We start from the raw sequence: 21,801 nt of genomic DNA, 5'->3' as shown, positions 1-21,801 counted from the left end.
GGCATTGGAAAATTCAGGGCTATAACGTGTAGATGAAGCACTAATAGGAGGCTTTAAAATTTTCAATCTAGTGTCCTTCGTTTGGGAGAAAAATGCAAAGGTACAATACAGCTTTTCCTTGCCAATATCTCTCTTTTGCAAAGAGCTAGGCATTGGAAAATGCAGGGCTATAACGTGTAGATGAAGCACTAACAGGAGGCTTTACAATTTTCATTCTAGTGTCTTTCGTTTGGGAGAAAAATGCAAAGGTACAATACAGTTTTTCCTTGCCGATATCTCTCTTTTGCAAAGAGATAGGCATTGGAAAATTCAGGGCTATAACGTGTAGATGAAGCACTAACAGGAGGCTTTACAATTTTCATTCTAGTGTCTTTCGTTTGGGAGAAAAATGCAAAGGTACAATGCAGCTTTTCCTTGCCGATATCTCTCTTTTGCAAAGAGATAGGCATTGGAAAATGCAGGGCTTTAACGTGTAGATGAAGCACTAACAGGAGGCTTTAAAATTTTCATTCTAGTGTCTTTCGTTTGGGAGAAAAATGCAAAGGTACAATACAGCATTTCCTTGCCGATATCTCTCTTTTGCAAAGAGATAGGCATTGGAAAATTCAGGACTATTACGTGTAGATTAAGCACTAAAAGGAGGCTTTAAAATTTTCAATCTAGTGTCCTTCGTTTGGGAGAAAAATGCAAAGGTACAATACAGCTTTTCCTTGCCAATATCTCTCTTTTGCAAAGAGCTAGGCATTGGAAAATGCAGGGCTATAACGTGTAGATGAAGCACTAACAGGAGGCTTTACAATTTTCATTCTAGTGTCTTTCGTTTGGGAGAAAAATGCAAAGGTACAATGCAGCATTTCCTTGCCGATATCTCTCTTTTGCAAAGAGATAGGCATTGGAAAATGCAGGGCTATAACGTGTAGATGAAGCACTAACAGGAGGCTTTAAAATTTTCATTCTAGTGTCTTTCGTTTGGGAGAAAAATGCAAAGGTACAATACAGCATTTCCTTGCCGATATCTCTCTTTTGCACAGAGATAGGCATTGGAAAATTCAGGGCTATAACGTGTAGATGAAGCACTAACAGGAGGCTTTAAAATTTTCATTCTAGTGTCTTTCGTTTGGGAGAAAAATGCAAAGGTACAATACAGCTTTTCCTTGCCGATATCTCTCTTTTGCAAAGAGATAGGCATTGGAAAATTCAGGGCTATAACGTGTAGATGAAGCACTAACAGGAGGCTTTAAAATTTTCATTCTAGTGTCCTTCGTTTGGGAGAAAAATGCAAAGGTACAATACAGCTTTTCCTTGCCGATATCTCTCTTTTGCAAAGAGCTAGGCATTGGAAAATTCAGGGCTATAACGTGTAGATGAAGCACTAACAGGAGGCTTTAAAATTTTCATTCTAGTGTCTTTCGTTTGGGAGAAAAATGCAAAGGTACAATACAGTTTTTCCTTGCCGATATCTCTCTTTTGCAAAGAGATAGGCATTGGAAAATTCAGGGCTATAACGTGTAGATGAAGCACTAAAAGGAGGCTTTAAAATTTTCATTCTAGTGTCTTTCGTTTGGGAGAAAAATGCAAAAGTACAATGCAGCTTTTCCTTGCCGATATCTCTCTTTTGCAAAGAGATAGGCATTGGAAAATTCAGGGCTATAACGTGTAGATGAAGCACTAATAGGAGGCTTTAAAATTTTCAATCTAGTGTCCTTCGTTTGGGAGAAAAATGCAAAGGTACAATACAGCTTTTCCTTGCCAATATCTCTCTTTTGCAAAGAGCTAGGCATTGGAAAATGCAGGGCTATAACGTGTAGATGAAGCACTAACAGGAGGCTTTACAATTTTCATTCTAGTGTCTTTCGTTTGGGAGAAAAATGCAAAGGTACAATGCAGCTTTTCCTTGCCGATATCTCTCTTTTGCAAAGAGATAGGCATTGGAAAATGCAGGGCTATAACGTGTAGATGAAGCACTAACAGGAGGCTTTAAAATTTTCATTCTAGTGTCTTTCGTTTGGGAGAAAAATGCAAAGGTACAATACAGCTTTTCCTTGCCGATATCTCTCTTTTGCAAAGAGATAGGCATTGGAAAATTCAGGGCTATAACGTGTAGATGAAGCACTAACAGGAGGCTTTAAAATTTTCATTCTAGTGTCCTTCGTTTGGGAGAAAAATGCAAAGGTACAATACAGCTTTTCCTTGCCGATATCTCTCTTTTGCAAAGAGATAGGCATTGGAAAATTCAGGGCTATAACGTGTAGATGAAGCACTAATAGGAGGCTTTAAAATTTTCAATCTAGTGTCCTTCGTTTGGGAGAAAAATGCAAAGGTACAATACAGCTTTTCCTTGCCAATATCTCTCTTTTGCAAAGAGCTAGGCATTGGAAAATTCAGGGCTATAACGTGTAGATGAAGCACTAACAGGAGGCTTTAAAATTTTCATTCTAGTGTCTTTCGTTTGGGAGAAAAATGCAAAGGTACAATACAGTTTTTCCTTGCCGATATCTCTCTTTTGCAAAGAGATAGGCATTGGAAAATTCAGGGCTATAACGTGTAGATGAAGCACTAACAGGAGGCTTTACAATTTTCATTCTAGTGTCTTTCGTTTGGGAGAAAAATGCAAAGGTACAATACAGCTTTTCCTTGCCGATATCTCTCTTTTGCAAAGAGATAGGCATAGGAAAATGCAGGGCTATAACGTGTAGATGAAGCACTAACAGGAGGCTTTAAAATTTTCATTCTAGTGTCTTTCGTTTGGGAGAAAAATGCAAAGGTACAATACAGCATTTCCTTGCCGATATCTCTCTTTTGCAAAGAGATAGGCATTGGAAAATTCAGGACTATTACGTGTAGATGAAGCACTAAAAGGAGGCTTTAAAATTTTCATTCTAGTGTCTTTCGTTTGGGAGAAAAATGCAAAAGTACAATGCAGCTTTTCCTTGCCGATATCTCTCTTTTGCAAAGAGATAGGCATTGGAAAATTCAGGGCTATAACGTGTAGATGAAGCACTAATAGGAGGCTTTAAAATTTTCAATCTAGTGTCCTTCGTTTGGGAGAAAAATGCAAAGGTACAATCAGGGCCGGCGCTACCACTAGGCAGCTTTAGGCAGCTGCCTATGGGCGGCGACCACTGGAGGGCGGCACCGCTTAGCCTCAGCCCAGCCAGCCTCCTTTTCTTTCAGAGACAGAGGAGCAGCTCGTGGGCGACCACCACCACCCGTCTTCAAAGTACAGTGAGTTTACTATGTGTAACTCGTGACCCCACACCTCTCTGCGATAGCCCGCATAGTGTCAGTGTGGTGTGGAATGTGTTTGAATTGACTGCCGCAGCCGCCTGTCTGCTGCATGGTGTGCTGCTCCTGTCCTGAGTCTGGGGTCCCACATTATCGTTATCACAAACATTATGAGCTCTCACCGCAGGTCCGCAGCGCAGCTCCCCCACGCAATGGTCTCCCGCCGCCCGCGTCATGCCTGGTGCCCCCCCCCCCATCCCCCCTCCCCCCTGCATTTGGGCACATCATGATCATGAAGAGAAGAAGTCACCCGCGGCCGCTGGCTTGGTCCGCACCGCACTGTGTTACTGCTCCGGCGCTGCCTCCCCACTACGATCGCCTGCAAGGGCAACTTGTCATCTGCGCTCCCCCTCCCGGCTCAATCCCGCGACTTTGCTCCAGTGACCAGCACTGCACTGGAACTGCTGGCTGCTGCTGCCTCTTGTTAACAGCTCCCCCCTCTCCTCCTGCAGCTTGTTCCTACAAGGTTCATCTCACCCCCCCCCCCCCGCAATTGGACTCCCGCTGCCCCCCCCCCCCCGCAATTGGGCTCCCGCTGCCCCCCCTTCCTGCATCTTGTCACCAGCTAGCCTCCCCCACACTTATTGGGCTCACGCTGCCCCCACCCCTCCCTGCATCTTGTTACCAGCTCCCACACAGTTATTGGGCTCCTGCTGACCCCCCCCTCCCCTTCCTGCATCTTGTTACCAGCTCCCCCACAGTAATTGGGCTCCTGCTGACCCCCCTCCTCCCCTTCCTGCGTTCGGCGGTACATTCACCCGACGCAGAGAGGGCTTCCCCAACCACTGCTGGATCCCCATACCATTTATGACACTTTTCTTTCATTTGCAGTATGGGGAAAGTCGTGGTTATCTTCACCGGGAGCTCAGCCTGTCCGTCCGCCTGTCCTCACCTCGCAACTCATGGTCATGCTGACGAGAAGTGAGTAGCAGTGCAGGGAGGGACGGGCAATCGCCACGCCATACATTGCTCCCTGGCAGCGTCCGGCATCTGCTCTCCCTGGCCTGCACTTGTGTCCTCCATGCAGCCGGGATTGAGCCACCCTCCTACACCGTGACCGCTGTGTGGGACATTTAGGTGTAGGCTGTGGGGGGAGGGTTAGGCACACCTGGGGAGGTTTAGGCTGCAGGAAGGGGGTGGTTAGGGTTAGGAGTAAGCTGGGGGGGAGGGGGGACAATTAGGGTCAGGCTGCGGGAAAGGTGTATTAGGGTTTGGGGGGGGGGGTTAGGGATCAGGGTTAGTTTACTTAATTAGTAAGTGTCAGGATTTTAATCTCTGGGATGCCCCTCAGTACTGAGGATAGTATATAGAATTGATACTGCGGCACTCGGAGTCGTTTAAAACGAGCAAAGTGTAGTAAAAAAAATTTACATCACATAGTCCAACATTTCGGGGTGCCTAACCCCTTTGTCAAGGTGTGACAAAGGGGTTAGGCACCCCAAAATGTTGGACTATGTGATGTACATTTTTTTTACTACACTTTGCTCGTTTTAAACGACTCAGAGTGCTGCAGTATCAATTCTGTTATATATATATATATATATATATATATATATATTTATTACAGTGCCTGAAGTGGGGCGGTATACTATGGTATGGTATACCGTCACTTCTTCGAGCACTGTCCCCCGCCGCAGCAAGCTGACCGCGGCGCTACTATTTCAAATCTGCCGCAGATCGGCAGCCAATCAGTAGCAGCAGCTCCTGAATGGCTGCCGGTCCGCGGCAGATTTTAAATAGTACAGTGCCCGGCACCCGTCCCTGAGCCCTGACAAGTGCGGCTGCAAGGTTCGGCTTCCGCATGCAGCATGATTACGCCAAGGCTCCGGCTCCTGCCCCCCTGACAGCTCCGCTGCCCGGCTTTCTCTTTCTTTGATAACAACTCCAGTGACCGGCTCCCGCTCCACAGCACAGCTGCCCGGCTTCCGTATGCTGATACCCCCGGCTACCCGGCAACTGGTGAGCAGAGGGGAACTGATGGAGGAGAGTGTCAGGGTAGGGACAGTGTATGTGTGTAAATGTGGCTGTGTGTGTAAATATATATATGCGTGTGTGTATGCTGTGAGTATGTAGATATGTGGCTATGTGTGTGGCATAATGTGAATTTCGGCTTATTCCGTGTGCTCTAATGTGAATTTCGGCTCATACTGTGTGCTCTAATGTGAATTTCGGCTCATACCGTGTGCTCTAATGTTAATTTCGGCTCATAACGTGTGCTCTAATGTGAATTTCAGCTCATACTGTGTGCTCCAATGTGAATTTTGGCTCATACTGTGTGCTCTAATGTGAATTTTGGCTCATACCGTGTGTTCTAATGTGAATTTCGGCTCATACCATGTGCTATAATGTGATTTTCAGCTCATGCTGTGTGGTATAATGTGAATTTCGGCTCATACCATGTGCTATAATGTTAATTTCGCCTCATACCATGTGCTATAATGTGAATTTTGCCTCATACCGTGTGCTATAATGTGAATTTCGGCTCATACCGTGTGTATAACGTGATTTTCGGCTCATTCAGTGTGCTATAATGTGATTTTCGGCTCATACAGTGTGCTATAATGTGATTTTCAGCTCATACTGTGTGGTATAATGTGATTTTCGGCTCAAAGTGTGTGGTATAATGTGAAAGGGGCACCAGTACTAGAAAGTATAAGGGGTCCTACTATTGTGGTGCAAAATGTGTATAAGGGGTGGTAAACTACACAGAAGGCCTGCCCCCTATTGAGTGGCCACGCACCCTTTTTCTAAGAAGCGTCCTTTTTCATACCTCCACTTCAAAATTTCCACTTCGACCACTGTGTGTGTGTTTTGGCAGGAGGATGGGGGGGGGGGGGAGGTTTGCTGACTATTTGCCTAGGGTGCTGAGAAACCTTGCACCGGCCCTGGGTACAATACAGCTTTTCCTTGCCAATATCTCTCTTTTGCAAAGAGCTAGGCATTGGAAAATGCAGGGCTATAACGTGTAGATGAAGCACTAACAGGAGGCTTTACAATTTTCATTCTAGTGTCTTTCGTTTGGGAGAAAAATGCAAAGGTACAATGCAGCTTTTCCTTGCCGATATCTCTCTTTTGCAAAGAGATAGGCATTGGAAAATGCAGGGCTATAACGTGTAGATGAAGCACTAACAGGAGGCTTTAAAATTTTCATTCTAGTGTCTTTCGTTTGGGAGAAAAATGCAAAGGTACAATACAGCATTTCCTTGCCGATATCTCTCTTTTGCACAGAGATAGGCATTGGAAAATTCAGGGCTATAACGTGTAGATGAAGCACTAACAGGAGGCTTTAAAATTTTCATTCTAGTGTCTTTCGTTTGGGAGAAAAATGCAAAGGTACAATACAGCTATTCCTTGCCGATATCTCTCTTTTGCAAAGAGATAGGCATTGGAAAATTCAGGGCTATAACGTGTAGATGAAGCACTAACAGGAGGCTTTAAAATTCATCTGCTGCAGGCCTTCCCCCAGGAATGCTTGCACTAGTTGTTGCATTTGGTTTGTTGTTTGGGGGTGCTTCAGTATTAGGCAGCCTTCTGCCCTCCCATGTTCATCTGAAAATATGTGTTCTCCCTGCAGTTGTTGTCCCCAGATGAGAGTTCCCTTGTGCTGCCTCAGTTGAATCTCCTTTACTTGACAGAGATGTGCCTGAGCAGCGGCCCTCCCCAGCCCTATCCCAAATCATACTTATTTTGCATAGGAGATACCATGGTCATGAAGATTGTTCTCCCAGGGTGAGGTTCATTCATTGTATTCTGGGTATGCTGACCCCTGTGATTTCCCCAAATGTGGGAAACTCGACTGCATTATTTGTGGTAGTGGGGGACTGTGTTTGTGCTTTCCTCTGGTCAGCTCTGGTAAAAGTCAGATTTATTTGTCTCAGATCTTCCTCTAGCCTTGTTCTTCTTTCGAGAGTTCCCTTGTGCTGCCTCAGTTGGATCTCTTTCACTTGACAGGGGGGTGCCCGAGCAGCGACCCTCCCCAGCTCTAGCCCAACTCCTACTTACCTGCCAGGTGAGATACTATGATCATAAAGGTGCTTCTCCCAGGGCAAGGCTCACCCATTGCACTCTGATTTCCCCAAATGTGGGAAGCTTGACTGCATAATTTGTGTTTCCCCTGGTCGGCTCTCGTATAATTCAGATCTCTTTGTCTCAGGTCTCTCTCCAGCCTAGTTTGCTGTCTGTTTCCACTTCTTTTTTCATGAGCCCCTCCCTTTTATACCCTTGTGCACTATCCTGACTTCTCCTCCTGTCTGCTTACTTTGTGCCTTCCAATGCACAATGCAAACTACAGGTAGTGCTGCAGGGCCCACACCCTTTTACTTGCCGTTCAGAGCAGCTCTGGAGCTGTTACAGTGCCCAGCTGCTGCAAGAAATCAGCTTGAATGCTTCAGGGGCTGGGGCATAGCCAACATGAGCCCCACACCGAAGGAGGGTGGAGGTGTTTAATGCGAACTAGGGGTCATCCAAGCGCCGCAAAAGGCCGCCATGCCCTGCACGCCCCTTTTCTCTTTTCATATGCAGACGAGGGTTGAAGCCAACTTTGACCCACTGCTTGGATGACATCACCGTATGCAAATCCATCTGCTGCAGGCCTTCCCCCAGGAATGCTTGCACTAGTTGTTGCATTTGGTTTGTTGTTTGGGGGTGCTTCAGTATTAGGCAGCCTTCTGCCCTCCCATGTTCATCTGAAAATATGTGTTCTCCCTGCAGTTGTTGTCCCCAGATGAGAGTTCCCTTGTGCTGCCTCAGTTGAATCTCCTTTACTTGACAGAGATGTGCCTGAGCAGCGGCCCTCCCCAGCCCTATCCCAAATCATACTTATTTTGCATAGGAGATACCATGGTCATGAAGATTGTTCTCCCAGGGTGAGGTTCATTCATTGCATTCTGGGTATGCTGACCCCTGTGATTTTCCCAAATTTGGGAAACTCGACTGCATTATTTGTGGTAGTGGGGGACTGTGTTTGTGCTTTCCTCTGGTCAGCTCTGGTAAAAGTCAGATTTCTTTGTCTCAGATCTTCCTCTAGCCTTGTTCTTCTTTCGAGAGTTTCCTTGTGCTGCCTCAGTTGGATCTCCTTCACTTGACAGGGGGGTGCCCGAGCAGCGACCCTCCCAAGCTCTAGCCCAACTCCTACTTACCTGCCAGGTGAGATACTATAATCAGGAAGGTGCTTCTCCCAGGGCAAGGCTCACCCATTGCACTCTGGGTGTGCTGCTCCTGCGATTTCCCCAAATGTGGGAAACTTGACTGCATAATTTGTGTTTCCCCTGGTCGGCTCTCGTATAATTCAGATCTCTTTGTCTCAGGTCTCTCTCCAGCCTAGTTTGCTGTCTGTTTCAACTTCTCTTTTCTTGAGCCGCTCCCTTCTATGCCCTTGCGCACTATCCTGACTTCTCCCGTCTGCTTACTTTGTGCCTTCCAATGCACAATGCAAACTACAGGTAGTGCTGCAGGGCCCACACCCTTTTACTTGCCGTTCAGAGCAGCTCTGGAGCTGTTACAGTGCCCAGCTGCTGCAATAAATCAGCTTGAATGCTTCAGGGGATGGGGCATGGCCAACATGAGCCCCACACCAAAGGAGGGTGGGGGTGTTTAATGCGAACTAGGGGTCATCCAAGCACCGCAAAAGGCCGCCATGCCCTGCACGCCCATTTTCTCTTTTCATATGCAGATGAGGGTTGAAGCCAACTTTGACCCACTGCTTGGATGACATCACCGTATGCAAATCCGTCTTCTGCAGAACTTCCCCCAGGAATGCTTGCACTAGTTGTTGCATTTGGTTTGTTGTTTGGGGGTGCTTCAGTATTAGGCAGCCTTCTGCCCTCCCATGTTCATCTGAAAATATGTGTTCTCCCTGCAGTTGTTGTCCCCAGATGAGAGTTCCCTTGTGCTGCCTCAGTTGAATCTCCTTTACTTGACAGAGATGTGCATGAGCAGCGGCCCTCCCCAGCCCTATCCCAAATCATACTTATTTTGCATAGGAGATACCATGGTCATGAAGATTACTCTCCCAGGGTGAGGTTCATTCATTGCATTCTGGGTATGCTGACCCCTGTGATTTCCCCAAATGTGGGAAACGCGACTGCTTTATTTGTTGGTAGTGGGGGACTGTGTTTGTGTTTTCCTCTGGTCAGCTCTGGTAAAAGTCAAATTTCTTTGTTTCAGATCTTCCTCTAGCCTTGTTCTTCTTTCGAGAGTTTCCTTGTGCTGCCTCAGTTGGATCTCCTTCACTTGACAGGGGGGTGCCCGAGCAGCGACCCTCCACAGCTCTAGCCCAACTCCTACTTACCTGCCAGGTGAGATACTATGATCATGAAGGTGCTTCTCCCAGGGCAAGGCTCACCCATTGCACTCTGGGTGTGCTGCCCCTGCGATTTCCCCAAATGTGGGAAACTTGACTGCATAATTTGTGTTTCCCCTGGTCAGGTCTCGTATAATTCAGATCTCTTTGTCTCAGGTCTCTCTCCAGCCTAGTTTGCTGTCTGTTTCAACTTCTCTTTTCTTGAGCCGCTCCCTTTTATACCCTTGTGCACTATCCTGACTTCTCCTCCTGTCTGCTTACTTTGTGCCTTCCAATGCGCAATGCAAACTACAGGTAGTGCTGCAGGGCCCACACCCTTTTACTTGCCTTACTGAACAGCTCTGGAGCTGTTACAGTGCCAAGCTGCTGCAAGAAATCAGCTTGAATGCTTCAGGGGATGGGGCATGGCCAACATGAGCCCCACACCGAAGGAGGGTGGAGGTGTTTAATGCGAACTAAGGGTCATCCAAGCGCCGCAAAAGGCCGCCATGCCCTGCATACCCCTTTTCTCTTTTCATATGCAGATGAGGGTTCCAGCCAACTTTGGCCCACTGCTTGGATGACATCACCGTATGCAATTCCGTCTTCTGCAGAACTTCCCCCAGGAATGCTTGTACTAGTTGTTGCATTTGGTTTGTTGTTTGGGGGTGCTTCAGTATTAGGCAGCCTTCTGCCCTCCCATGTTCATCTGAAAATATGTGTTCTCCCTGCAGTTGTTGTCCCCAGATGAGAGTTTCCTTGTGCTGCCTCAGTTGAATCTCCTTTACTTGACAGAGATGTGCATGAGCAGCGGCCCTCCCCAGCCCTATCCCAAATCATACTTATTTTGCATAGGAGATACCATGGTCATGAAGATTGTTCTCCCAGGGTGAGGTTCATTCATTGCATTCTGGGTATGCTGACCCCTGTGATTTCCCCAAATGTGGGAAACTCGACTGCATTATTTGTGGTAGTGGGGGACTGTGTTTGTGCTTTCCTCTGGTCAGCTCTGGAAAAAGTCAGATTTCTTTGTCTCAGATCTTCCTCTAGCCTTGTTCTTCTTTCGAGAGTTCCCTTGTGCTGCCTCAGTTGGATCTCTTTCACTTGACAGGGGGGTGCCCGAACAGCGACTTTCCCCAGCTCTAGCCCAACTCCTACTTACCTGCCAGGTGAGATACTATGATCATGAAGGTGCTTCTCCCAGGGCAAGGCTCACCCATTGCACTCTGGGTGTGCTGCCCCTGCGATTTCCCCAAATGTGGGAAACTTGACTGCATAATTTGTGTTTCCCCTGGTCGGCTCTCGTATAATTCAGATCTCTTTGTCTCAGGTCTCTCTCCAGCCTAGTTTGCTGTCTGTTTCCACTTCTCTTTTCTTCAGCCGCTCCCTTCTATACCCTTGTGCACTATCCTGACTTCTCCTCCCGTCTGCTTACTTTGTGCCTTCCAATGCACAATGCAAACTACAGGTAGTGCTGCAGGGCCCACACCCTTTTACTTGCCTTACAGAGCAGCTCTGGAGCTGTTACAGTGCCCAGCTGCTGCAAGAAATCAGCTTGAATGCTTCAGGGGATGGGGCATGGCCAACATGAGCCCCACACCAAAGGAGGGTGGAGGTGTTTAATGCGAACTAGGGGTCATCCAAGCACCGCAAAAGGCCACCATGCCCTGCACGCCCCTTTTCTCTTTTCATATGCAGATGAGGGTTGAAGCCAACTTTGACCCACTGCTTGGATGACATCACCGTATGCAAATCCGTCTTCTGCAGAACTTCCCCCAGGAATGCTTGCACTAGTTGTTGCATTTGGTTTGTTGTTTGGGGGTGCTTCAGTATTAGGCAGCCTTTTGCCCTCCCATGTTCATCTGAAAATATGTGTTCTCCCTGCAGTTGTTGTCCCAAGATGAGAGTTCCCGTGTGCTGCCTCAGTTGAATCTCCTTTACTTGACAGAGATGTGCATGAGCAGCGGCCCTCCCCAGCCCTATTCCAAATCATACTTATTTTGCATAGGAGATACCATGGTCATGAAGATTTTTCTCCCAGGGTGAGGTTCATTCATTGCATTTTGGGTATGCTGACCCCTGTGATTTCCCCAAATGTGGGAAACTTGACTGCATTATTTGTGGTAGTGGGAGACTGTGTTTGTGCTTTCCTCTGGTCAGCTCTGGTAAAAGTCAGATTTCTTTGTCTCAGATTTTCCTTTAGCCTTGTTCTTCTTTCGAGAGTTCCCTTGTGCTTCCTCAGTTGGATCTCCTTCACTTTACAGGGGGGTACCCGAGCAGCGACCCTCCCCAGCTCTAGCCCAACTCCTACTTACCTGCCAGGTGAGATACTATGATCATGAAGGTGCTTCTCCCAGGGCAAGGCTCACCCATTGTACTCTGGGTGTGCTGCTCCTGCGATTTCCCCAAATGTGGGAAACTTGACTGCATAATTTGTGTTTCCCCTGGTCGGCTCTCGTATAATTCAGATCTCTTTGTCTCAGGTCTCTCTCCAGCCTAGTTTGCTGTCTGTTTCCACTTCTCTTTTCTTCAGCCGCTCCCTTCTATACCCTTGTGCACTATCCTGACTTCTCCTCCCGTCTGCTTACTTTGTGCCTTCCAATGCACAATGCAAACTACAGGTAGTGCTGCAGGGCCCACACCCTTTTACTTGCCTTACAGAGCAGCTCTGGAGCTGTTACAGTGCCCAGCTGCTGCAAGAAATCAGCTTGAATGCTTCAGGGGCTGGGGCATAGCCAACATGAGCCCCACACCGAAGGAGGGTGGAGGTGTTTAATGCAAACTAGGGGTCAGACAAGCGCCGCAAAAGGCCACCATGCCCTGCACGCCCCTTTTCTGTTTTCATATGCAGACGAGGGTTGAAGCCAACTTTGACCCACTGCTTGGATGACATCACCATATGCAAATCCATCTGCGGCAGGCCTTCCCCCAGGAATGCTTGCACTAGTTGTTGCATTTGGTTTGTTGTTTGGAGGTGCTTCAGTATTAGGCAGCCTTCTGCCCTCCCATGTTCATCTGAAAATATGTGTTCTCCCTGCAGTTGTTGTCCCAAGATGAGAGTTCCCTTGTGCTGCCTCAGTTGAATCTCCTTTACTTGACAGAGATGTGCATGAGCAGCGGCCCTCCCCAGCCCTATTCCAAATCATACTTATTTTGCATAGGAGATACCATGGTCATGAAGATTTTTCTCCCAGGGTGAGGTTCATTCATTGCATTTTGGGTATGCTGACCCCTGTGATTTCCCCAAATGTGGGAAACTTGACTGCATTATTTGTGGTAGTGGGAGACTGTGTTTGTGCTTTCCTCTGGTCAGCTCTGGTAAAAGTCAGATTTATTTGTCTCAGATTTTCCTTTAGCCTTGTTCTTCTTTCGAGAGTTCCCTTGTGCTGCCTCAGTTGGATCTCCTTCACTTTACAGGGGGGTGCCCGAGCAGCGACCCTCCCCAGCTCTAGCCCAACTCCTACTTACCTGCCAGGTGAGATACTATGATCATGAAGGTGCTTCTCCCAGGGCAAGGCTCACCCATTGTACTCTGGGTGTGCTGCTCCTGCGATTTCCCCAAATGTGAGAAACTTGACTGCATAATTTGTGTTTCCCCTGGTCGGCTCTCGTATAATTCAGATCTCTTTGTCTCAGGTCTCTCTCCAGCCTAGTTTGCTGTCTGTTTCCACTTCTCTTTTCTTCAGCCGCTCCCTTCTATACCCTTGTGCACTATCCTGACTTCTCCTCCTGTCTGCTTACTTTGTGCCTTCCAATGCACAATGCAAACTACAGGTAGTGCTGCAGGGCCCACACCCTTTTACTTGCCTTACAGAGCAGCTCTGGAGCTGTTACAGTGCCCAGCTGCTGCAAGAAATCAGCTTGAATGCTTCAGGGGATGGGGCATGGCCAACATGAGCCCCACACCAAAGGAAGGTGGAGGTGTTTAATGCGAACTAGGGGTCATCCAAGCACCGCAAAAAGCCGCCATGCCCTGCACGCCCCTTTTCTCTTTTCATATGCAGATGAGGGTTGAAGCCAACTTTGACCCACTGCTTGGATGACATCACCGTATGCAAATCCGTCTTCTGCAGAACTTCCCCCAGGAATGCTTGCACTAGTTGTTGCATTTGGTTTGTTGTTTGGGGGTGCTTCAGTATTAGGCAGCCTTCTGCCCTCCCATGTTCATCTGAAAATATGTGTTCTCCCTGCAGTTGTTGTCCCCAGATGAGAGTTCCCTTGTGCTGCCTCAGTTGAATCTCCTTAACTTGACAGAGATGTGCCTGAGCAGCGGCCCACCCCAGCTCTATCCCAAATCATACTTATTTTGCATAGGACATACCATGGTCATGAAGATTATTCTCCTAGGGTGAGGTTCATTCATTGCATTCTGGGTATGCTGACCCCTGTGATTTCCCCAAATGTGGGAAACTCGACTGCTTTATTTGTGGTAGTGGGGGACTGTGTTTGTGTTTTCCTCTGGTCAGCTCTGGTAAAAGTCAGATTTCTTTGTTTCAGATCTTCCTCTAGCCTTGTTCTTCTTTTGAGAGTTCCCTTGTGCTGCCTCAGTTGGATCTCCTTCACTTGACAGGGGGGTGCCCGAGCAGAGACCCTCCCCAGCTCTAGCCCAACTCCTACTTACCTGCCAGGTGAGATACTATGATCATGATGGTGCTTCTCCCAGGGCAAGGCTCACCCATTGCACTCTGGGTGTGCTGCCCCTGCGATTTCCCCAAATGTGGGAAACTTGACTGCATAATTTGTGTTTCCCCTGGTCGGCTCTCGTATAATTCAGATCTCTTTGTCTCAGGTCTCTCTCCAGCCTAGTTTGCTGTCTGTTTCCACTTCTCTTTTCTTCAGCCGCTCCCTTCTATAACCTTGTGCACTATCCTGACTTCTCCTCCCGTCTGCTTACTTTGTGCCTTCCAATGCACAATGCAAACTACAGGTAGTGCTGCAGGGCCCACACCCTTTTACTTGCCTTACAGAGCAGCTCTGGAGCTGTTACAGTGCCCAGCTGCTGCAAGAAATCTGCTTGAATGCTTCAGGGGATGGGGCATGGCCAACATGAGCCCCACACCAAAAGAGGGTGGAGGTGTTTAATGCGAACTAGGGGTCATCCAAGCACCGCAAAAGGCCGCCATGCCCTGCACGCCCCTTTTCTCTTTTCATATGCAGACGAGGGTTGAAGCCAACTTTGACCCACTGCTTGGATGACATCACCATATGCAAATCCATCTGCGGCAGGCCTTCCCCCAGGAATGCTTGCACTAGTTGTTGCATTTGGTTTGTTGTTTGGGGGTGCTTCAGTATTAGGCAGCCTTCTGCCCTCCCATGTTCATCTGAAAATATATGTTCTCCCTGCAGTTGTTGTCCCCAGATGAGAGTTCCCTTGTGTTGCCTCAGTTAAATCTCCTTTACTTGACAGAGATGTGCATGAGCAGCGGCCCTCCCCAGCCCTATTCCAAATCATACTTATTTTGCATAGGAGATACCATGGTCATGAAGATTTTTCTCCCAGGGTGAGGTTTATTCATTGCATTTTGGGTATGCTGACCCCTGTGATTTCCCCAAATGTGGGAAACTTGACTGCATTATTTGTGGTAGTGGGAGGCTGTGTTTGTGATTTCTTCTGGTCAGCTCTGGTAAAAGTCAGATTTCTTTGTCTCAGATTTTCCTTTAGCCTTGTTCTTCTTTCGAGAGTTCCCTTGTGCTGCCTCAGTTGGATCTCCTTCACTTTACAGGGGGGTACCCGAGCAGCGACCCTCCCCAGCTCTAGCCCAACTCCTACTTACCTGCCAGGTGAGATACTATGATCATGAAGGTGCTTCTCCCAGGGCAAGGCTCACCCATTGTACTCTGGGTGTGCTGCTCCTGCGATTTCCCCAAATGTGGGAAACTTGACTGCATAATTTGTGTTTCCCCTGGTCGGCTCTCGTATAATTCAGATCTCTTTGTCTCAGGTCTCTCTCCAGCCTAGTTTGCTGTCTGTTTCCACTTCTCTTTTCTTCAGCCGCTCCCTTCTATACCCTTGTGCACTATCCTGACTTCTCCCGTCTGCTTACTTTGTGCCTTCCAATGCACAATGCAAACTACAGGTAGTGCTGCAGGGCCCACACCCTTTTACTTGCCTTACAGAGCAGCTCTGGAGCTGTTACAGTGGCCAGCTGCTGCAAGAAATCAGCTTGAATGCTTCAGGGGCTGGGGCATAGCCAACGTGAGCCCCACACCGAAGGAGGGTGGAGGTGTTTAATGCAAACTAGGGGTCAGTCAAGCGCCGCAAAAGGCCACCATGCCCTGCACGCCCCTTTTCTGTTTTTATATGCAGACGAGGGTTGAAGCCACCTTTGACCCACTGCTTGGATGACATCACCATATGCAAATCCATCTGCGGCAGGCCTTCCCCCAGGAATGCTTGCACTAGTTGTTGCATTTGGTTTGTTGTTTGGGGGTGCTTCAGTATTAGGCAGCCTTCTGCTCCATCCTCCTTTGGTGTGGGGCTCATGTTGGCCATGTCCCATCCCCTGAAGCATTCAAGCAGATTTCTTGCAGCAGCTGGGCACTGTAACAGCTCCAGAGACGCTCTGTAAGGCAAGTAAAAGGGTGTGGGCCCTGCAGCACTACCTGTAGTTTGCATTGTGCATTGGAAGGCACAAAGTAAGCAGACGGGAGGAGAAGTCAGGATAGTGCACAAGGGTATAGAAGGGAGCGGCTGAAGAAAAGAGAAGTGGAAACAGACAGCAAACTAGGCTGGAGAGAGATCTGAGACAAAGAGATCTGAATTATACGAGAGCCGACTAGGGGAAACACAAATTATGCAGTCAAGTTTCCCACATTTGGGGAAATCGCAGGGGCAGCACACCCAGAGTGCAATGGGTGAGCCTTGCCCTGGGAGAAGCACCTTCATGATCATAGTATCTCACCTGGCAGGTAAGTAGGAGTTGGGCTAGAGCTAGGGAGGGTCGCTGCTCGGGCACCCCCCTGTTAAGTGAAGGAGATCCAACTGAGGCAGCACAAGGGAACTCTCGAAAGAAGAACAAGGCTAAAGGAAAATCTGAAACAAAGAAATCTGACTTTTACCAGAGCTGACCAGAAGAAATCACAAAAACAGCCTCCCACTACCACAAATAATGCAGTCGAGTTTCCCACATTTGGGGAAATCACAGGGGTCAGCATACCCAAAATGCAATGAATGAACCTCACCCTGGGAGAAAAATCTTCATGACCATGGTATCTCCTATGCAAAATAAGTATGATTTGGAAGAGGGCTGGGGAGGGCCGCTGCTCATGCACATCTCTGTCAAGTAAAGGAGATTCAACTGAGGCAGCACAAGGGAACTCTCATCTTGGGACAACAACTGCAGGGAGAACATATATTTTCAGATGAACATGGGAGGGCAGAAGGCTGCCTAATACTGAAGCACCCCCAAACAACAAACCAAATGCAACAACTAGTGCAAGCATTCCTGGGGGAAGGCCTGCCGCAGATGGATTTGCATATGGTGATGTCATCCAAGCAGTTGGTCAAAGTTGGCTTCAACCCTCGTCTGCATATGAAAAGAGAAAAGGGGCGTGCAGGGCATGGTGGCCTTTTGCGGCGCTTGGCTGACCCCTAGTTTGCATTAAACACCTCCACCCTCCTTTGGTGTGGGGCTCATGTTGGCTATGCCCCAGCCCCTGAAGCATTCAAGCTGAATTCTTGCAGCAGCTGGGCACTGTAACAGCTCCAGAGCTGCTCTGTAAGGCAAGTAAAAGGGTGTGGGCCCTGCAGCACTACCTGTAGTTCGCATTGTGCGTTGGAAGGCACAAAGTAAGCAGACAGGAGGAGAAGTCAGGATAGTGCGCAAGGGCATAGAAGGGAGCGGCTCAAGAAAAGAGAAGTGGAAACAGACAGCAAACTAGGCTGGAGAGAGACCTGAGACAAAGAGATCTGAATTATACGAGAGCCGACCAGGGGAAACACAAATTATGCAGTCAAGTTTCCCACATTTGGGGAAATCGCAGGAGCAGCACACCCAGAGTGCAATGGGTGAGCCTTGCCCTGGGAGAAGCACCTTCATGATCATAGTATCTCACCTGGCAGGTAAGTAGGAGTTGGGCTAGAGCTGGGGAGGGTCGCTGCTCGGGTACCCCCCTGTAAAGTGAAGGAGATCCAACTGAGGCAGCACAAGGGAACTCTCGAAAGAAGAACAAGGCTAGAGGAAAATCTGAGACAAAGAAATCTGACTTTTACCAGAGCTGACCAGAGGAAAGCACAAACACAGTCCCCCACTACCACAAATAATGCAGTCAAGTTTCCCACATTTGGGGAAATCACAGAGGTCAGCATACCCAAAATGCAATGAATGAACCTCACCCTGGGAGAACAATCTTCATGACCATGGTATCTCCTATGCAAAATAAGTATGATTTGGAATAGGGCTGGGAAGGGCCGCTGCTCATGCACATCTCTGTCAAGTAAAGGAGATTCAACTGAGGCAGCACAAGGGAACTCTCATCTGGGGACAACAACTGCAGGGAGAACACATATTTTCAGATGAACATGGGAGGGCAGAAGGCTGCCTAATACTGAAGCACCCCCAAACAACAAACCAAATGCAACAACTAGTGCAAGCATTCCTGGGGGAAGTTCTGCAGAAGATGGATTTGCATACGGTGATGTCATCCAAGCAGTGGGTCAAAGTTGGCTTCAACCCTCATCTGCATATGAAAAGAGAAAAGGGGCGTGCAGGGCATGGCGGCCTTTTGCGGTGCTTGGATGACCCCTAGTTCGCATTAAACACCTCCACCCTCCTTCGGTGTGGGGCTCATGTTGGCTATGCCCCAGCCCCTGAAGCATTCAAGCTGATTTCTTGCAGCAGCTGGGCACTGTAACAGCTCCAGAGCTGCTCTGTAAGGCAAGTAAAAGGGTGTGGGCCCTGCAGCACTACCTGTAGTTTGCATTGTGCATTGGAAGGCACAAAGTAAGCAGATGGGAGGAGAAGTCAGGATAGTGCACAAGGGTATAGAAGGGAGCGGCTGAAGAAAAGAGAAGTGGAAACAGATAGCAAACTAGGCTGGAGAGAGACCTGAGACAAAGAGATCTGAATTATACGTGAGCCGACCAGGGGAAACACAAATTATGCAGTCAAGATTCCCACATTTGGGGAAATCGCAGGAGCATCACACCCAGAGTACAATGGGTGAGCCTTGCCCTGGGAGAAGCACCTTCATGATCATAGTATCTCACCTGGCAGGTAAGTAGGAGTTGGGCTAGAGCTGGGGAGGGTCGCTGCTCGGGTACCCCCCTGTAAAGTGAAGGAGATCCAACTGAGGCAGCACAAGGGAACTCTCGAAAGAAGAACAAGGCTAAAGGAAAATCTGAGACAAAGAAATCTGACTTTTACCAGAGCTGACCAGAGGAAAGCACAAACACAGTCTCCCACTACCACAAATAATGCAGTCAAGTTTCCGACATTTGGGGAAATCACAGGGGTCAGCATACCCAAAATGCAATGAATGAACCTCACCCTGGGAGAAAAATCTTCATGACCATGGTATCTCCTATGCAAAATAAGTATGATTTGGAATAGGGCTGGGGAGGGCCGCTGCTCATGCACATCTCTGTCAAGTAAAGGAGATTCAACTGAGGCAGCACAAGGGAACTCTCATCTTGGGACAACAACTGCAGGGAGAACATATATTTTCAGATGAACATGGGAGGGCAGAAGGCTGCCTAATACTGAAGCACCCCCAAACAACAAACCAAATGCAACAACTAGTGCAAGCATTCCTGGGGGAAGGCCTGCCGCAGATGGATTTGCATATGGTGATGTCATCCAAGCAGTGGGTCAAAGTTGGCTTCAACCCTCGTCTGCATATGAAAAGAGAAAAGGGGCGTGCAGGGCATGGTGGCCTTTTGCGGCGCTTGGCTGACCCCTAGTTTGCATTAAACACCTCCACCCTCCTTTGGTGTGGGGCTCATGTTGGCTATGCCCCAGCCCCTGAAGTATTCAAGCTGATTTCTTGCAGCAGCTGGGCACTGTAACAGCTCCAGAGCTGCTCTGTAAGGCAAGTAAAAGGGTGTGGGCCCTGCAGCACTACCTGTAGTTCGCATTGTGCATTGGAAGGCACAAAGTAAGCAGACGGGAGGAGAAGTCAGGATAGTGCACAAGGGTATAGAAGGGAGCGGCTGAAGAAAAGAGAAGTGGAAACAGACAGCAAACTAGGCTGGAGAGAGACCTGAGACAAAGAGATCTGAATTATACGAGAGCCGACCAGGGGAAACACAAATTATGCAGTCAAGTTTCCCACATTTGGGGAAATCGCAGGGGCAGCACACCCAAAGTGCAATGGGTGAGCCTTGCCCTGGGAGAAGCACCTTCATGATCATAGTATCTCACCTGGCAGGTAAGTAGGAGTTGGGCTAGAGCTGGGGAGGGTCGCTGCTCGGGTTCCCCCCTGTGAAGTGAAGGAGATCCAACTGAGGCAGCACCAGGGAACTCTCGAAAGAAGAACAAGGCTAGAGGAAGATCTGAGACAAAGAAATCTGACTTTTACCAGAGCTGACCAGAGGAAAGCACAAACACAGTCCCCCACTACCACAAATAATGCAGTCGAGTTTCCCACATTTGGGAAAATCACAGGGGTCAGCATACCCAGAATGCAATGAATGAACCTCACCCTGGGAGAACAATCTTCATGACCATGGTATCTCCTATGCAAAATAAGTATGATTTGGGATAGGGCTGGTGAGGGCCGCTGCTCAGGCACATCTCTGTCAAGCAAAGGAGATTCAACTGAGGCAGCACAAGGGAACTCTCATCTGGGGACAACAACTGCAGGGAGACCACATCTTTTCAGATGAACATGGGAGGGCGGAAGGCTGCCTAATACTGAAGCACCATCAAATATCAAACCATATGCAACAACTAGTACAAGCACTCCTGGGGGAAGGTCTGCAGCAGACGGATTTCCATATGGTGATGTTATCCAAGCAGTGGGCCAAAGTTGACTGGAACCCTCATCTGCATATGAAAAGAGAAAAGGGGCATGCAGGGCATGGCGGCCTTTTGCAGTGCTTGGATGACCCCTAGTTCGCATTAAACACCCCCACCCTCCTTTGGTGTGGGGCTCATGTTGGCCATGCCCCATCCCCTGAAGCATTCAAGCTGATTTCTTGCAGCAGCTGGGCACTGTAACAGCTCCAGAGCTGCTCTGTAAGGCAAGTAAAAGGGTGTGGGCCCTGAAGCACTACCTGTAGTTTGCATTGTGCATTGGAAGGCACAAAGTAAGCAGACGGGAGGAGAAGTCAGGATAGTGCACAAGGGTATAGAAGGGAGCGGCTGAAGAAAAGAGAAGTGGAAACAGACAGCAAACTAGGCTGGAGAGAGACCTGAGACAAAGAGATCTGAATTATACGAGAGCCGACCAAGGGAAACACAAATTATGCAGTCAAGTTTCCCACATTTGGGGAAATCGCAGGGGCAGCACACCCAGAGTGCAATGGGTGAGCCTTGCCCTGGGAGAAGCACCTTCATGATCATAGTATCTCACCTGGCAGGTAAGTAGGAGTTGGGCTAGAGCTGGGGAGGGTCGCTGCTCGGGTACCCCCCTGTAAAGTGAAGGAGATCCAACTGAGGCAGCACAAGGGAACTCTCGAAAGAAGAACAAGGCTAGAGGAAAATCTGAGACAAAGAAATCTGACTTTTACCAGAGCTGACCAGAGGAAAGCACAAACACAGTCCCCCACTACCACAAATAATGCAGTCAAGTTTCCCACATTTGGGGAAATCACAGGGGTCAGCATACCCAAAATGCAATGAATGAACCTCACCCTGGGAGAACAATCTTCATGACCATGGTATCTCCTATGCAAAATAAGTATGATTTGGAATAGGGCTGGGGAGGGCCGCTGCTCATGCACATCTCTGTCAAGTAAAGGAGATTCAACTGAGGCAGCACAAGGGAACTCTCATCTGGGGACAACAACTGCAGGGAGAACACATATTTTCAGATGAACATGGGAGGGCAGAAGGCTGCCTAATACTGAAGCACCCCCAAACAACAAACCAAATGCAACAACTAGTGCAAGCATTCCTGGGGGGAGTTCTGCAGAAGACGGATTTGCATACGGTGATGTCATCCAAGCAGTGGGTCAAAGTTGGCTTCAACCCTCATCTGCATATGAAAAGAGAAAATGGGCGTGCAGGGCATGGCGGCCTTTTGCGGTGCTTGGATGACCCCTAGTTCGCATTAAACACCTCCACCCTCCTTTG

At 48.4% G+C, this 21,801-nt stretch overlaps 23 non-coding genes and 2 pseudogenes across 23 annotated transcripts; 15 read left to right on the top strand and 10 right to left on the bottom strand.

Annotated features, from left to right (window-relative positions):
- Positions 1 to 6,963: 6,963 nt before the first annotated feature.
- Positions 6,964 to 7,127, top strand: LOC134999620 (U1 spliceosomal RNA). Its single transcript, XR_010201699.1, has one exon. It is a non-coding gene; the product is annotated as a U1 spliceosomal RNA (small nuclear RNA).
- A 972-nt stretch (positions 7,128 to 8,099) lies between these two features.
- LOC134999619 (U1 spliceosomal RNA) lies at positions 8,100 to 8,263 on the top strand. Its single transcript, XR_010201698.1, has one exon. It is a non-coding gene; the product is annotated as a U1 spliceosomal RNA (small nuclear RNA).
- A 152-nt stretch (positions 8,264 to 8,415) lies between these two features.
- LOC135000075 (U1 spliceosomal RNA) lies at positions 8,416 to 8,578 on the top strand. Its single transcript, XR_010202112.1, has one exon. It is a non-coding gene; the product is annotated as a U1 spliceosomal RNA (small nuclear RNA).
- A 671-nt stretch (positions 8,579 to 9,249) lies between these two features.
- On the top strand, positions 9,250 to 9,414 carry LOC134999974 (U1 spliceosomal RNA). Its single transcript, XR_010202035.1, has one exon. It is a non-coding gene; the product is annotated as a U1 spliceosomal RNA (small nuclear RNA).
- Positions 9,415 to 9,566: 152 nt separating this feature from the next.
- Positions 9,567 to 9,729, top strand: LOC134999939 (U1 spliceosomal RNA). The gene has a single exon (XR_010202004.1). It is a non-coding gene; the product is annotated as a U1 spliceosomal RNA (small nuclear RNA).
- Positions 9,730 to 10,403: 674 nt separating this feature from the next.
- On the top strand, positions 10,404 to 10,567 carry LOC134999931 (U1 spliceosomal RNA). The gene has a single exon (XR_010201996.1). It is a non-coding gene; the product is annotated as a U1 spliceosomal RNA (small nuclear RNA).
- A 152-nt stretch (positions 10,568 to 10,719) lies between these two features.
- On the top strand, positions 10,720 to 10,882 carry LOC134999920 (U1 spliceosomal RNA). Its single transcript, XR_010201985.1, has one exon. It is a non-coding gene; the product is annotated as a U1 spliceosomal RNA (small nuclear RNA).
- A 674-nt stretch (positions 10,883 to 11,556) lies between these two features.
- On the top strand, positions 11,557 to 11,720 carry LOC134999807 (U1 spliceosomal RNA). Its single transcript, XR_010201878.1, has one exon. It is a non-coding gene; the product is annotated as a U1 spliceosomal RNA (small nuclear RNA).
- A 152-nt stretch (positions 11,721 to 11,872) lies between these two features.
- On the top strand, positions 11,873 to 12,035 carry LOC135000021 (U1 spliceosomal RNA). Its single transcript, XR_010202061.1, has one exon. It is a non-coding gene; the product is annotated as a U1 spliceosomal RNA (small nuclear RNA).
- A 674-nt stretch (positions 12,036 to 12,709) lies between these two features.
- On the top strand, positions 12,710 to 12,873 carry LOC134999806 (U1 spliceosomal RNA). Its single transcript, XR_010201877.1, has one exon. It is a non-coding gene; the product is annotated as a U1 spliceosomal RNA (small nuclear RNA).
- Positions 12,874 to 13,025: 152 nt separating this feature from the next.
- LOC134999387 (U1 spliceosomal RNA) lies at positions 13,026 to 13,188 on the top strand. Its single transcript, XR_010201491.1, has one exon. It is a non-coding gene; the product is annotated as a U1 spliceosomal RNA (small nuclear RNA).
- A 674-nt stretch (positions 13,189 to 13,862) lies between these two features.
- LOC134999828 (U1 spliceosomal RNA) lies at positions 13,863 to 14,026 on the top strand. The gene has a single exon (XR_010201899.1). It is a non-coding gene; the product is annotated as a U1 spliceosomal RNA (small nuclear RNA).
- Positions 14,027 to 14,178: 152 nt separating this feature from the next.
- On the top strand, positions 14,179 to 14,341 carry LOC134999996 (U1 spliceosomal RNA). Its single transcript, XR_010202053.1, has one exon. It is a non-coding gene; the product is annotated as a U1 spliceosomal RNA (small nuclear RNA).
- Positions 14,342 to 15,015: 674 nt separating this feature from the next.
- LOC134999824 (U1 spliceosomal RNA) lies at positions 15,016 to 15,179 on the top strand. Its single transcript, XR_010201895.1, has one exon. It is a non-coding gene; the product is annotated as a U1 spliceosomal RNA (small nuclear RNA).
- Positions 15,180 to 15,331: 152 nt separating this feature from the next.
- On the top strand, positions 15,332 to 15,494 carry LOC135000020 (U1 spliceosomal RNA). The gene has a single exon (XR_010202060.1). It is a non-coding gene; the product is annotated as a U1 spliceosomal RNA (small nuclear RNA).
- Positions 15,495 to 16,347: 853 nt separating this feature from the next.
- On the bottom strand, positions 16,348 to 16,482 carry LOC134999995 (U1 spliceosomal RNA; annotated as a pseudogene).
- A 152-nt stretch (positions 16,483 to 16,634) lies between these two features.
- LOC134999843 (U1 spliceosomal RNA) lies at positions 16,635 to 16,798 on the bottom strand. The gene has a single exon (XR_010201911.1). It is a non-coding gene; the product is annotated as a U1 spliceosomal RNA (small nuclear RNA).
- A 674-nt stretch (positions 16,799 to 17,472) lies between these two features.
- On the bottom strand, positions 17,473 to 17,635 carry LOC134999952 (U1 spliceosomal RNA). The gene has a single exon (XR_010202016.1). It is a non-coding gene; the product is annotated as a U1 spliceosomal RNA (small nuclear RNA).
- Positions 17,636 to 17,787: 152 nt separating this feature from the next.
- Positions 17,788 to 17,951, bottom strand: LOC134999705 (U1 spliceosomal RNA). The gene has a single exon (XR_010201781.1). It is a non-coding gene; the product is annotated as a U1 spliceosomal RNA (small nuclear RNA).
- Positions 17,952 to 18,636: 685 nt separating this feature from the next.
- On the bottom strand, positions 18,637 to 18,788 carry LOC134999438 (U1 spliceosomal RNA; annotated as a pseudogene).
- A 152-nt stretch (positions 18,789 to 18,940) lies between these two features.
- LOC134999870 (U1 spliceosomal RNA) lies at positions 18,941 to 19,104 on the bottom strand. Its single transcript, XR_010201937.1, has one exon. It is a non-coding gene; the product is annotated as a U1 spliceosomal RNA (small nuclear RNA).
- Positions 19,105 to 19,778: 674 nt separating this feature from the next.
- LOC134999912 (U1 spliceosomal RNA) lies at positions 19,779 to 19,941 on the bottom strand. Its single transcript, XR_010201977.1, has one exon. It is a non-coding gene; the product is annotated as a U1 spliceosomal RNA (small nuclear RNA).
- Positions 19,942 to 20,093: 152 nt separating this feature from the next.
- Positions 20,094 to 20,257, bottom strand: LOC135000059 (U1 spliceosomal RNA). The gene has a single exon (XR_010202096.1). It is a non-coding gene; the product is annotated as a U1 spliceosomal RNA (small nuclear RNA).
- A 674-nt stretch (positions 20,258 to 20,931) lies between these two features.
- Positions 20,932 to 21,094, bottom strand: LOC134999980 (U1 spliceosomal RNA). Its single transcript, XR_010202041.1, has one exon. It is a non-coding gene; the product is annotated as a U1 spliceosomal RNA (small nuclear RNA).
- A 152-nt stretch (positions 21,095 to 21,246) lies between these two features.
- On the bottom strand, positions 21,247 to 21,410 carry LOC134999624 (U1 spliceosomal RNA). Its single transcript, XR_010201703.1, has one exon. It is a non-coding gene; the product is annotated as a U1 spliceosomal RNA (small nuclear RNA).
- Positions 21,411 to 21,801: the final 391 nt, after the last annotated feature.

The sequence above is a fragment of the Pseudophryne corroboree genome, unplaced genomic scaffold (assembly GCF_028390025.1).
Source record: "Pseudophryne corroboree isolate aPseCor3 unplaced genomic scaffold, aPseCor3.hap2 scaffold_150, whole genome shotgun sequence".
Classification (NCBI taxonomy): Eukaryota; Metazoa; Chordata; class Amphibia; order Anura; family Myobatrachidae; genus Pseudophryne; species Pseudophryne corroboree.
Note: the sequence above shows the minus strand (reverse complement) of the source record. Positions and strands in the feature narration are given on the sequence as shown.